The following is a 12,850-nucleotide window of genomic DNA, read 5'->3' as shown; positions in this document are numbered from 1 at the left end:
CTTACAAACCCAAAAGGAGTAGATTCGGAGAGCTTCCAGAGAGCTGAACACATGGAAGTTTCTGGAGGGTTGTGCCCAGGGAGGGGATGGAAGTTCTGTGCCCCTTCCCCCATACCTCGCGCTAGGCATCTCTTCATCTATATCCTTTGGAATATCCTTATAATCAGCCAGGAAATGTGTTTCCCTGAGGTCTGTGAGCCATTTTATAGCAAATTAATCAAACTCAAAGAGGGGGTTGTAGGAACCCCAAATTAAACCAGTCAGTCAGAAGTTCCAGAGGCTGGGACTTGTGACTGGTGTCTGAAAGGGGGGCAGTTTTGGGGGCTGAGCCCTCAGTCTGTGGGGTGACACTGTTGCATGATAGATAGTGTCAGAATCGAATTGGTGGACACCCAGCTGGTGTCTGCTGCAGAACTGATTCCTTGCTTGCTGATAGGGAGAAATCTCCTCATATTTTGAGGCCACAGAAGTCTTCTGGGTTGATTGTTGTGGTTTTGGTGTGAAGCAGAGGAAGAACACAGGTTGAGTTTTTTCCAAACAGGTTCACATTGGGGGTCCTCAACCTCGAATCCATCAACTCCATCACTGAATTTTTATTTATGTATTTATTTTTGTTTTTGAGGTAGGGTCTCACTCTGTCTCCCAGGCTGGAGTGCAGCGGCAGGATCTCAGCTCATTGCAGCTTTGATCTCCTGTGCTCAAGTGATCCTTCTACCTCAGCCTGCCAAATAAGCTGAAACCAGAGGCACACACTAGCACTGTGGGGTAATTAAAAATAATTTTCAGTAGAGAAGAAGACTCACTATGTTGCCTAGGCTGGTCTTGAACTCCTGAGTTCGAGTGATCCTCCCACCTCTGCCTCCAAAGTGCTATGATTACAGGCATGAGCTGCCTCACCTATCACTGATTTTCTTTTTCTTTCCTTCTTTTTTTTTTTGAGACAGAGTCTCACTCTGCCTTGCCCAGGCTGAACTGCAGTAGTACAATCTCGGCTCACTGCAGCCTCCGCCTCCCGGGTTCAAGTGATTCTCCTGTCTCACCCTCCTGAGTAGTTGGGATTACAGGTTCCCGCCACCACACCCGACCAATTTTTGTATTTTTAGTAGAGACAGGGTTTCACCATATTGGCCAGGCTGATCACGAACTCCTGATCTCAGGTGATCCACCCACCTCGGCCTCCAAAAGTGCAGTGGCAGGATCATGGCATACTGCAGCCTTGACCTCGGGGCTGAAGGGATCCTCCCTCCTCAGCCTCCCAAGTAACTGGGTTATAGACATATAGGCATATTATATGGGCTAATATTTGTAATTTTTGCACAGACGGGGTTTTGCCATGTTGCCCAGTCTGGTGTCGAACTCCTGAGCTCCAGCAATCTTCCCACCTGAGCCTCCCACAGTGCTGGGATTACAGAGAAGGGCCACTGCACCCGGCCTATCACTGCATTTTTAAAGGGAAGGAGGACTATAGTGAGATTCACTAATGGTTACAGAAAAGGTAGAACCCTAGATAGATTTAAAGACAGAGATTTTAATATCCTTGAGATGATAATATCCAAATTTAGCTTTCATAGATAGGGAAATTTGAAGTACATCAGACTATAAGGGGGCATTTTGTGCAACTAATTAAAACCATGTTTGAAAGAGAGCAATTGCATTTTCATTACTGAGTAATATTAAGCAACAATGAAAATAAATAGAAATACCCAAGAAATTGTTATATTTAAATCCTCCCTCCTTTTTTGGAAAGAGAAGTATTGATATTTTTAAAGATTCTAATCAAAACTTCTCTTTTAAAAAAATTGATGATTCTATGGAGGTAGGGAGGGAATAACCTATGTTTATTGAACACCTAATATTCCACTTACCTGAATGCCATTTATTTTATATTCTAGTTTTTTTGTTGAGACAGGGTGTGGCTCTGTTACCCAGGCTAGAGTGCAGTGGGGTGGTCACAGCTCATAGATGTATACCACCATGCCTGGCTTATTATTTTATTTTATTTTATTTTATTTTATTTTTGCAGAGACGTTGTCTCCCTATATTTCCCAGGCTTGAGTTGAACTTCTGGGCTCAAGCGATCCTCCTGCCTTGGCATCCCAAAGGGCTGGGATTATAGGCATAAGCCACTGTGCTCAGCCAATATTATAGTCTTGATAGTAGAAGTGTCTCCGTGTGCTGGAAAACTTTGTCTAAAATTTTGAAAAAATATTTAAAAACACGCTGGTTTTATTTGGCCAACACTGATTTCTTTGCTCCATCATTATTTATTGGCCTGTTGACTTTCAATTTCTTACATCCTTTTCACTCCATTTCTTTTTTTTTTTTTTGTCCCCCAAATAGAAGTTCTTTTTTTTTTTTTAGATGAATTATCGCTCTTGGCTCTTGTGACCCAGGCTGGAGTGCAGTGGTGCAGTCTCAGCTCATTGTAACCTTCACCTTCCAGGTTCAAGCAATTCTCCTGCCTCAGCCTCCTGAGTAGCCTTAGATTACAGGCATGTGCCACTATACCCCGCTAATTTTTTGTATTTTTTTTTTTTTTGAGATGGAGTTTCACTCTTGTTGCCCAGGCTGGAGTGCAATGGCACGAACTCTGCTCACTGCAATTTCTGCCTCCCAGGTTCAAGCGATTCTCCTGCCTCAGGCTCCAAAGCAGCTGGGATTACAGGGTGAGCCACCACACCCGACTAATTTTTGTATTTTTAGTAGAGACAGGGTTTTGCCATGTTGGCCAGGCTGGTCTGGAACTCCTGATCTCAAGTCATCCGCCTGCCTTGGCCTCCCAAAGTGCTAGGATTACAGGCATGAGCCACTGTGCCAGGCTTTTTTGTATTTTTATATTTATTTATATTTTGATAGAGAGTCTCGCTCTGTTGCCAAGGCTGGAGTGCAGTGGCACGGTCTCAGCTCACTGCAACCTCCGCCTCCCAGGCTGAAGCAATTCTCCTGCCTCTGCCTCCCGAGTAGCTGGTATTACAGGCACCTGCCACCACGCCTGGCTACTTTTTGTATTTTAATTAGAGACAGGGTTTCACCATGTTGGCCAGGCTGGTCTTGAACTCCTGACCTCAGGTGATCCACCCACCTCGGCCTCCCAAAGTGGCCTTGCTTGAGGCCAGGAGTTTGAGACCAGCCTGGCCAACATGGTGAAACCTGCTCTCTACCAAAAATACCAAAAAAATTAGCCAGGTATGGTGGTGTGTGCCTGTATTACAAGCTACTTTGACGGCTGAGACACAAAAATCACTTGAACCCAGGAGGCAGAGGTTGCAGTGAGCTGTGATCACCTCACTGCACTGTAGCCTGGGTAACAGATTGAGACTTGTCTCAAAAAAAAAAATTATTGGCGGGATGTGGTGGCTCACACCTGTAATCCCCGCACTTTGGGAGGCCAAGGTGGGCAGATCTCCGCCTGACTTACATGGAGAAACTCCGTCTCTACTAAAAATACAAAATTAGCTGGGCGTGGTGGTGCGTGCCTGTAATCCCAGCTACTCAGGAGGGTGAGGCAGGAGAATCGCTTGAACCCAGGAGGCAGAGGTTGCAGCGAGCCAAGATCGCGACACTGTGCTCCAGCCTGGGCAACAAGAGCGAAACTCCGTCTCAAAAAAAGAAAAAAAATCTTTACTTTGGATAAGTACTTAGAAATGGAATTTCCAGGTCAGCCACTAGATATTATTAATGGATTTAATATGAAAACCCTTTACTTGAGGATGCATAAAGCTTCAAAAGACAGGGTCCCTCTTCTTAAGTTATAAATAAAGCATCATTTGTAAGGTAATAATAATCAGAAAACATCAGATAATATCCTATAAAGTTCTCCTGTTCATGCTGATGACATTGGATGGCCAGTTAAGGATGACACTTCATTCTGTCCCTTGCAACCACAGTCCTGACATGTCTAAATGATACTGGCCCTATGAGAACACTGTGGATATGAAAGCATTTTGTCAAGTTAGCTTTTTGGCCTGCTGGTTTTAATCTAATGATGGGATATCCAAAGTGAATCTAACGGAGTGACATGATTGTGCATCTGTTGGGGGGAATCAGAGACAGCTAGAGCAAGGGCAGACACGTGCTAAACTCATCTGTCCTAAGAGCTGAAGCAAGCAGCAGTGTTGCTAGCAGGGCTACTGCCCATCTGTACATGTGGCTCCAATGGCTCTGACCTGTTTTTTTCCCAGTATGAACCTAATACATGAGGCAAGTTAGAAAATCAGAGTTGGCCAGGCATGGTGGCCCATGCCTGTAATCCTAGTACTTTGGGAGCCAATGTGGGTGGATCACTTGAGGCCAGGAGTTCGAGACCAGCCTTGGCAACACAGTGAAACCCCATCTCTACTAAAAATACAAAAGTTAGCTGGGCATGGTGGCAGGCACCTGTAATCCCAGCTACGGGAGGCTGAGGCTGCAGTGAGCCAAGATCAGGCCATTGCACTTCAGCCTGGGCGACGAAGCAAGACTGTCTCAAGAAAAAAAAAAGGGAAAGGAAAGAAAAGAAAATCACAGCTTGTTAGCCACTTGCAGCTAAAGCACATATGCACAAAAATTATTCAGTAAAAGCAAAACAGTTTTGGTGTATCTTGAGATTTTGTTTTGTATCCAAAGGAAGACTGTATCTTTTACCTTTGAACTACTCTTTGGAAAATACCTTCTGTATAACAAATGTTATAGTTTTCTTCTAACTGGGTCTTGAGGTCTCTCAGGAGAATGGCTATAAACTCTGCCTCACTCTAATGGGGCTCTAGGGAACGGGCCTGTGGGTTTTTAGAGCAGCCTTTCACCGGACATTTCTTTTTCCTGGCCCACAGCCTAATACTCAAATATCTGACTCATGACCAGGTGTCTCACAGGAAACTTGTTTATACTGGCAGATGCCCTTATAACTTTTGTCTGACCTGTGTGCAGCTTATTCCTACATGATTCCCACTCTTTCTTTTTTTTTTTTTTTTTTTTTTTTTTTTGAGACGGAGTCTCGATCTATCACTAGGCTGGAGTGCCGTGGCACAACCTTGGCTCACTGCAACCTCCACCATCTGGGTTCAAGCAATTCCCCTGCCTCAGCCTCCCGAGTAGCTGGGACTACAGGCATGCACCACCATGCCCAGCTAATTTTTGTATTTTTAGTAGAGACAGAGTTTCACCATGTTGGCCAGGATGGTCTCGATCTCTTGACCTCATGATCGGCCCTACTCGGCCTCCCAAAGTTCTTGGATTACAGGCATGAGCCACCGCGCCTGGTCTTCTTTTTTTTTTTTTTTTTTTTTTTGAGACAGGATCTTGCTCTGGTGCCCTGGTGCCTAGGCTGGAGTGCACTGGCAGGATCACAGCTCACTGCAGCCTTGACCTCCTAGGCTCAAGCAATCCTCCCACCTCAGCCTCCCAAGTAGCTGGGACTACAGGCATGTCCCACTACATCTGGCTAATTTGTATACGATATATATTTTTATAGAGATAGGGTTTTGCCATGTTGCCCAGGTTGGTCTTGAACTCCTGAGCTCAAGCAGTTCACCTGCCTTGGCCTCCCAAAGTGCTGTGATTACAGGTGTGGGTTACCACACCCAGCCAATGTACATTTAATTATCAAAGTACTATCTATACTATTTTATGGAAGTACTTATTATCAAAGTGCAATAGAGATTGTTGTTGTTGTTTTTGTTGTTTTTGTTGTTGTTGTTTTGAGACAGTTTCACTCTTATTGCTCAGGCTGGAGTGCAGTGGTGAGATCTCGGCTCACTGCAACATTCACCTCCCAGGTTCAAGCGATTCTCCTGCCTCAGCCTCCCAAGTAGCTGGGATTACAGGCATGCGCCACCACACCCAGCTAATTTTGTATTTTTAGTAGAGACTAAAATGGTCTCTCCATGTTGGTCAGGCCAGTCTCGAGTTCCTGATCTCAGGTGATCCATCCACCTTGGCCTCCCAAAGTGCTGGTTTATAGGCGTGAGCCACTGCGCCTGGCAAATAGAGGTTTTTAAACTTTTTGTAGATATTTTTGAAAGATCCTGTCTTCCTTTAAGAAAAGAGAAAAGGCTGGGTGTGGTGGCTCATGCCTGTAATCCCAGCACTTTGGGAGGCCAAAGCAGGTGGATTGCTTGAGCTCAGGAGTTTGAGAGCAGCCCGGCCAAATGGCAAAACCTTGTTTCTACTAAAAATGCAAAAAAAAAAATTAGCTGGGCATGGTGGTGCATGCCTATAGTCAAAGCTAATACAGAGGCTGAGGTGGGAGGATCACCTGAGCCTGGGAGGTTGAGGCTGCTGTGAGCTGTGATTGTGCCACTGAGCTCCATCCTGGGCAACAGAACGAGATGCTGTCTCAAAGTGAAAACAAAAACAAAAAAATGAAACAAGAGAAAAAAAAAAAAAAGAAAAAAATGATAAGGGGGGCAGTGCCTATTTATTAAGCTTTTTTTGTAAATACTAACTTGCATATCAGATGTTTACTGTAATATTCTTTAAGCTTTGCTAGGCCTACAGCTTGCTGTGTGCTTTTCTACTCTATTTCATTTATTTGGGAAATAATATATCAATGTACTTTATGCATTCCCAGCTCTAAGCATGGAATACTGGGAATGTCCCATTCTATGAAGGAGGTTTGCCAGCTGCAACAGGAATATTCATGAACATGGAGGTACTTTGTTGAAGTTACACTAGTTTTTTTACTCTTCCCCACTCTCAGCCTAGCCGGTCTGCTCACTATATTCTCTCTATCCTTCAGTACCCTTTCATCTCTTCCTTCATCTTAAAAACCTTTCCTTTAATTTCAACAGCGCTGCCTGGGTTTGTCAATTCCGGGGTTGGGCATGTTCTAGGATCTGTCTATAGACTTCTCTCAGGAGGAATGGGAGTGCCTGGATGCTGCTCAGAAGGACTTACACAGAGATGTAATGATGGAGAACTATAGCAGCCTGGTCTCACTAGGTAAGGATGTCTATCCCCAAATAGCTCATGAATTTTGGGTGTAGCTTTCACTTGTCTGGGTGACTTTTCACCTGCTGCCTAGGGGATTGTTTTGTGTTTTGTAGATTAATAGATGGGCAGCTCTTTGGGTCCATCCATCTTCTCCATGCTTCAGACCTTTACACCTTCCTCTGTCCTTCATGAGTACTAAGGGACTAACTTTGAATTCAGGAACAGCATGAGTATGTCTTACTTCTTTTCTTTCTTTCTTTCTTTCTTTTCTTTCTTTTTCTTTCTTTCTTTCTTTTTTGAGATGAAGTCTCACTCTATCGCCCAGGCTGGAGTGCAATGGCGCAATCTCAGTTCACTCCAACCTCTGTCTCTCAGGTTCAAGCGATTCTCATGTCTCAGCCTCCTGAGTAGCTGGGATTACAGGCACCCACCATCAAGCCTGGCCAATTTTTGTGTTTTTAGTAGAGACGGGGTTTCACCATGTTGGTCAGGCTGGTCTTGAACTCCTGACCTCAAGCAATCCACCTGTTTTGGCCTCCCAAAGTGCTGGGATTATAGGAGTGAGCCACCATGCCTGGCCATCTTACTTCTTTTGTTATAAACAGGTCTCTCTATCCCAAAGCCTGCTGTGATTTCCTTACTGGAGCAAGGGAAAGAGCCCTGGATGGTTTCAAGGGGTGTACTAGGATGGTGCCCAGGTGAGTAAGGACTGAGCAGATGGGGAAGGCACTGCTGTTTAGAACCCAGCCCATCAGGGAGGCAGCACCGTAAAGGTATTGGTTGAGGAATCTCTTCCACAAGGTCCCATGTAAGAGTTGTGGCGTAAGACACATGTAGAAAAGTCAAGATACCCCCCCACACACACTTTTTTTATTTTTTTAATTTGAGAGAGAGTCTTGCTCAGTCACCCATACTGGAGAACAGTGATGCGATCTCGGCTCACTGCAACCTCTGCCCCTGCATTGAAGTGATTCTCCTGCCTCAGCCTCTAAAGGAACTGGCATTATAGTCACCCGCCACCATGCCCAGCTAATTTTTGTATTTTTAGTAGAGATGGGGGTTTCACCACATTGGCTAGGCTGGCCTCGAACTCCTGACCTCAGGTGATCCACCTGCCTTGGCCTCCGAAAGTGCTGGTATTACAGGTGTGAGCCGCTGTGCCTGGCCAAGAACCCCCTTTTACCTCCACCTCTCCAGTCTGTGCTACCTTCTTGTCATAATTTCTTCCCATTTCAAAGAATAACGTTCCCTTCTTCAGAAGCCATCCTGTTTCCTCTATCTTGGAGCTACTTCTTTCTCTTTAAAATTTAAACCTGTGTTGTTGCTTTAAAAACAAATCTTTTAAAATATATTTATTTTTCATACTGATCCTTGACTTTTTTTTTTGTCTTGTCTTTTCTTGGCTGGTTTTGCTTTAATGCAGCTATTTCATGCATCAATGGATATTCATTCACTATTTTTTTTTTATATATAGTCTCACTCTGTAGCCTGGGCTGGAGTGCAGTGGCGTGATCGTCTCACTGCAAGCCAATAAGAAGCGCTTGGGGATGACCTGCCTACGAGCACAGCAAAACCTTTCCTGCGCATTTCTGCGCCGGAATGCCTACCCGCCCCGCCAAACCAAAGCTTTGCTATCACCCTTGGTGTCATTTCCTGCACATTTCTGCGCCGGAATGCCTACCCGCCCCGCCAAACCAAAGCTTTGCTATCACCCTTGGTGTCGTTTCCTGCACTTTCTTGGAGATTTGTACCAGGCGCTGGAGACCCTCCCACCTGGTCCATGCCCGCCGCCCAGTGAGCACCGAGACCCAACCTTGTGCACCGCCAGTCTTGTTATCAACAAACAGGCTAGTAAATTATAAAAAATAAAATAAAGGAAATGTAGCTAGGCATGGTGGCATGCGCCGGTAATCCCAGCTACTCCGGAGGCTGATGCAGGAGAATCGCTTGAACCCAGGAGGTGAAGGTTGCAGTGAGCTGAGATCGCGCCACTGCACTCCAGCCTGGGCGGCAAGAGCGAAACTCCTTCTCAAAATAATAAATAAAATAAAAGAAATGGGGACGGGCGCGGTGGCTCATGCCTGTAATTCCAGCACTTTGGGAGGCTGAGGCGGGCAGATCACTTGAGGTCAGAAGTTCAAGACCAGTCTGGCCAACATGGTGAAACCCCGTCTCTACTAAAAATAGAACAATTAGCCAGGCATGGTGGCGGGCGCCTGTAATCCCAGCTATTCGTGAGGCGGAGGCGCAAGAATCGCTTGAATCCCGGCGGCAGAGGTTGCAGTGAACCGAGATCGCGCCACTGTGCTCCAGCCTGGGTGACAGACCGAGATTCCATCTTAAAATAAAATAGGCCAGCCGAGGGTGCTCATGCCTGTAATCCCAGCACTTTGGACACCGAGGCGGGTGGATTGCCTGAGCTCAGGAGTTCAAGACCATCCTGGCCTACATGGTGAAACCCCATCTCTACTAAAAATGCAAAAATTAGCAGGGCATGGTGGCACATGCCTGTAATCCTAGCTACTTGGGAGGCTGAGGCAGGAGAACCGTTTCAACCCAGGAGGCAGAAGTTACAGTGAGCCGAGACCACGACATTGCACTCCAGCTTGGGCAAGAGGATTGAAATTCCGTCTCATATAAAAGAAATAGACAAAGCAAACATTAATGCATGAACTCAAACAAATGCTTTCACTGCCAGGCTCTGTCTTTGCAAAACTGAACCTAGGACAATGTGCGCGTTTCTAACTAGCAATTCCGGAGGACAGATCAGGGAGGCAGCGTAAGCTTGCTTTTCTGCAATTTATTGACTGGTCAGTAAAGTCAGTGTTTGCAGGCATTTTCAATGTTCTGTAGTGGGCTTCAGTTCCTATGGCAGTGTGGCAGGCCAGGTTTCCAATAGCAACCAGAACAGTTTCACTAACCCTTTACTATAATTTTGATGAATGCATAAGTTAACGCTAAAGAAATGGAGAAACTGGTGCCTGACTATCAGGGATGGAATGTAAAAACAAACCCATTGAGACCCTGCCTGGGTTTTCTCAGACCCTAGATTCTGATCGAATAATGATAGCATTCTTACACATTCACCTCGGCCTGTCTTAAGATTCAGAAACTTTCCAAGACTCTAGAGAAATCTTTCCAGACCCTAGGCCCGAGTTAAAGATTAGATGTTGATTGAATGAAATACTCCTGCTTGTAGGTGCAATCCCACATGGACCTTAAGCACTAGAAAAAAAACTTGTAACTTTGAGCTGATCTGGTGAGTTACCTGGCGCTTCTCCCTGTAACCGGCTGCAGAAATAAACTTCCTTCTTACGCAGTCTGTCTGCGTCTTGTTATTGAACAATTGCGATCGACCTGCTCAGTAAAGTCCTCTTTTGTGTGGTTATCTGGGACTCCTTTTGGAAGGAACATTTTAAATTTTCCATGTCAAAGGGTTCTATTGGCACTCTTGCACTGTTTTTCTCTGCCTACCCTGGGACCTGAGTTCTCCTGGACGCGAATCTCCAGCCACAGAGCCCAGAAGCCCATTCCTCCACATTCTGTGACTGTTCCCCAAACACAGGGAGAATTTGCAGAAAATAAGCCTAAAAATCTTGCCATTCTTTGCAATAAAACCCCACATTACAAACTGCTGAAAACAGGATTTTAGCCTGAACAGGTTTTTCTTCTATTTGAAACCAATCATTTCCCTTTACAATTTTGGAAGGAAGTTTCAAAATCAATCAGTAAGCTCCCCCCACCCCAGGTTTATCCTTGTGTAAAGTGCCCCCTCTGCACATGCAAGATTGAATAAATCTTGAAAATATTATGCTAATTGAAAGAAGCCAGTCACAAAGGACCACGTTATGTAATTCCATTTAAATAAAATGCCCAAAATAGACCAATACATAGAAACAGAAAGTAGATTAGCGGTGGCCCAGGGTTAGGGGAGTTGGGGGGAAATGGAGGGATATGGGGTTTACTTCAGGGTAATGAAAATGATCTAAAATTTATTGTGGTGATGTTTGCATAACAGTGCAAATATACTGAAAACCGTTGAATTTTACACTTTAAATCGGTGGCTTCTGAGGTATGTTATCAATATTTCTCAATAAAACTTCAAAAAAAATAGTGCCTGTGTGTCTTTTTATGTATTATTCCTCCAGAGTCCAGTCCACATTTTTTACATTTGATGAAGAAATTAAGATTTTGTTTCTTTCTTTCTTTTTTTTTTTTTTTTTTTTTTGAGACAGAATCTCCCTCTGTTGCCCCAACTGGAGTGCATTGGCACAATCTTGGCTCACTGCAACCTCCAGGCTAATTTTTGTATTTGTATTTTTAGTAGAGACAGTGTTTCACCAGGGTGGCTAGACTGGTCTCAAACTTCTGACCTCAAGTGAGTCCCCCACCTTGGTCTCCAAAATTGCTGGGATTACAGGCATGAGCCACCGTGCCAGCCCAAGATTTAGTTTCCATTGTTTTGATGCCCTAGGGCCATCTTATTCTACCTTAATTTCGGATGCATCATCCCAGTGGAAATTTTACATTAGGTCCCAAAGTATTTTACTCTTTTTAAGATTTTATCAGCTGGATACAGTGGCTCACACCTGTAATCTCAACACTTTCGGAGGCCAAGGTGGTAGAATCAGTTGAGCCCAGGAGTTCAAGACCAGTCTCTGCAACATAGTGAGACACACATATCTACAAAAAAAATTTGAATCAGGTGGGCATATTGGTGCATGCCTGTGGTCTCAGCTGTTACGTAGGCTGAGGAGGGAGGATCACTTGAGCCCAGGAGGTTGAGGCTACAGTTGCCATGATTATACCACTGCACTCCAGCCTGGCTAACAGAGCAGTACCCTGTCTAAAAAAATTTTTTTTTAATTAGAATTTTTTTTTAGAAAACAAAGTATACACTTAGTGACTTGATACAAATGAATGAATTTGATAATCTACAGAAACCAAAACAAATAAATAAATAAATAAAAACCCACAGCCCTTCTTCTTATGTGAATTTCTGGTGTCTCTGAGTTATAAGAATTGTGAATTATGATTAATGACAAATATGCATGACAAGGACTCAATAAGGGATAGGCATTAATAAACTTCAATGCACACTTACTGGAGTAAGGCCTTTAAATATGTACAAGAAAAAGAAAGAAAAGACATTGAAAAATTGCATTGTCTACCAAAACACTAAAGTTTACCTAAGTCCATTAATCAGCACACACACACACACACACAGTGGGTGTGTAAAATAGTCAACACAGTCTCCCATGAATGTATCCTCTTATTAATAGGTCTGTGGGGGTAAGAGATGAGGTTTTATAGATCCTGGAATCAGGGATGCGGAATCTGTGAGGTCCCTGGGGTGAGAGATGAGGGTCTGTAGATTAGTGATGGGTGGTCTTTGGGATAGTGATGAGGTCCATGGAATCAATTCTTGTGGATATGTGGGGTCAGTGATGAGGGAATCTGGTGTCAGTGATGGGATGTGTGTGGAATCAATCTGTGAAAGCCAGATTTGTGGTGTCATCTCTCAGGCTGACACATCCTGATCTGTGTGTCAGTGGTGGAAATTCTATGAGGTCAGTGTGACTGACTGTCAGTTCCCTGACACTGTGTATTCTGGGTCTGGCCAAGTGCACGGATTCCCTTACCTGGTCCTGGCTGGAGAGGCCCTTCTCAAGGACTCCTCACATGAAAGGTGGGTTGGCGGTGGGTTTTGTTTTTGTTTTTGTTTTGTGATAGGGGTGGGGGTGGGTTGGCTTTTTCTTTAGTGTTTTGTTTTGCCTCTTAGAGACCAGAGACACATGCAGCTTTTAGGAAGAAATTTTTGTCTAGGCGATCGCTAGGTCCTTTGGGCCAAACCATCTAATGGGAACGAAGCTGACCATTCCCTCGGCGCGGTTCAGATCTAGACGGTCGTTTTAAGGTGTCCTCACGGTGGCGTGCAAGT

Source organism: Nomascus leucogenys, chromosome 14 (assembly GCF_006542625.1).
Source record: "Nomascus leucogenys isolate Asia chromosome 14, Asia_NLE_v1, whole genome shotgun sequence".
Lineage (NCBI taxonomy): Eukaryota > Metazoa > Chordata > Mammalia > Primates > Hylobatidae > Nomascus > Nomascus leucogenys.
Note: the sequence above shows the minus strand (reverse complement) of the source record.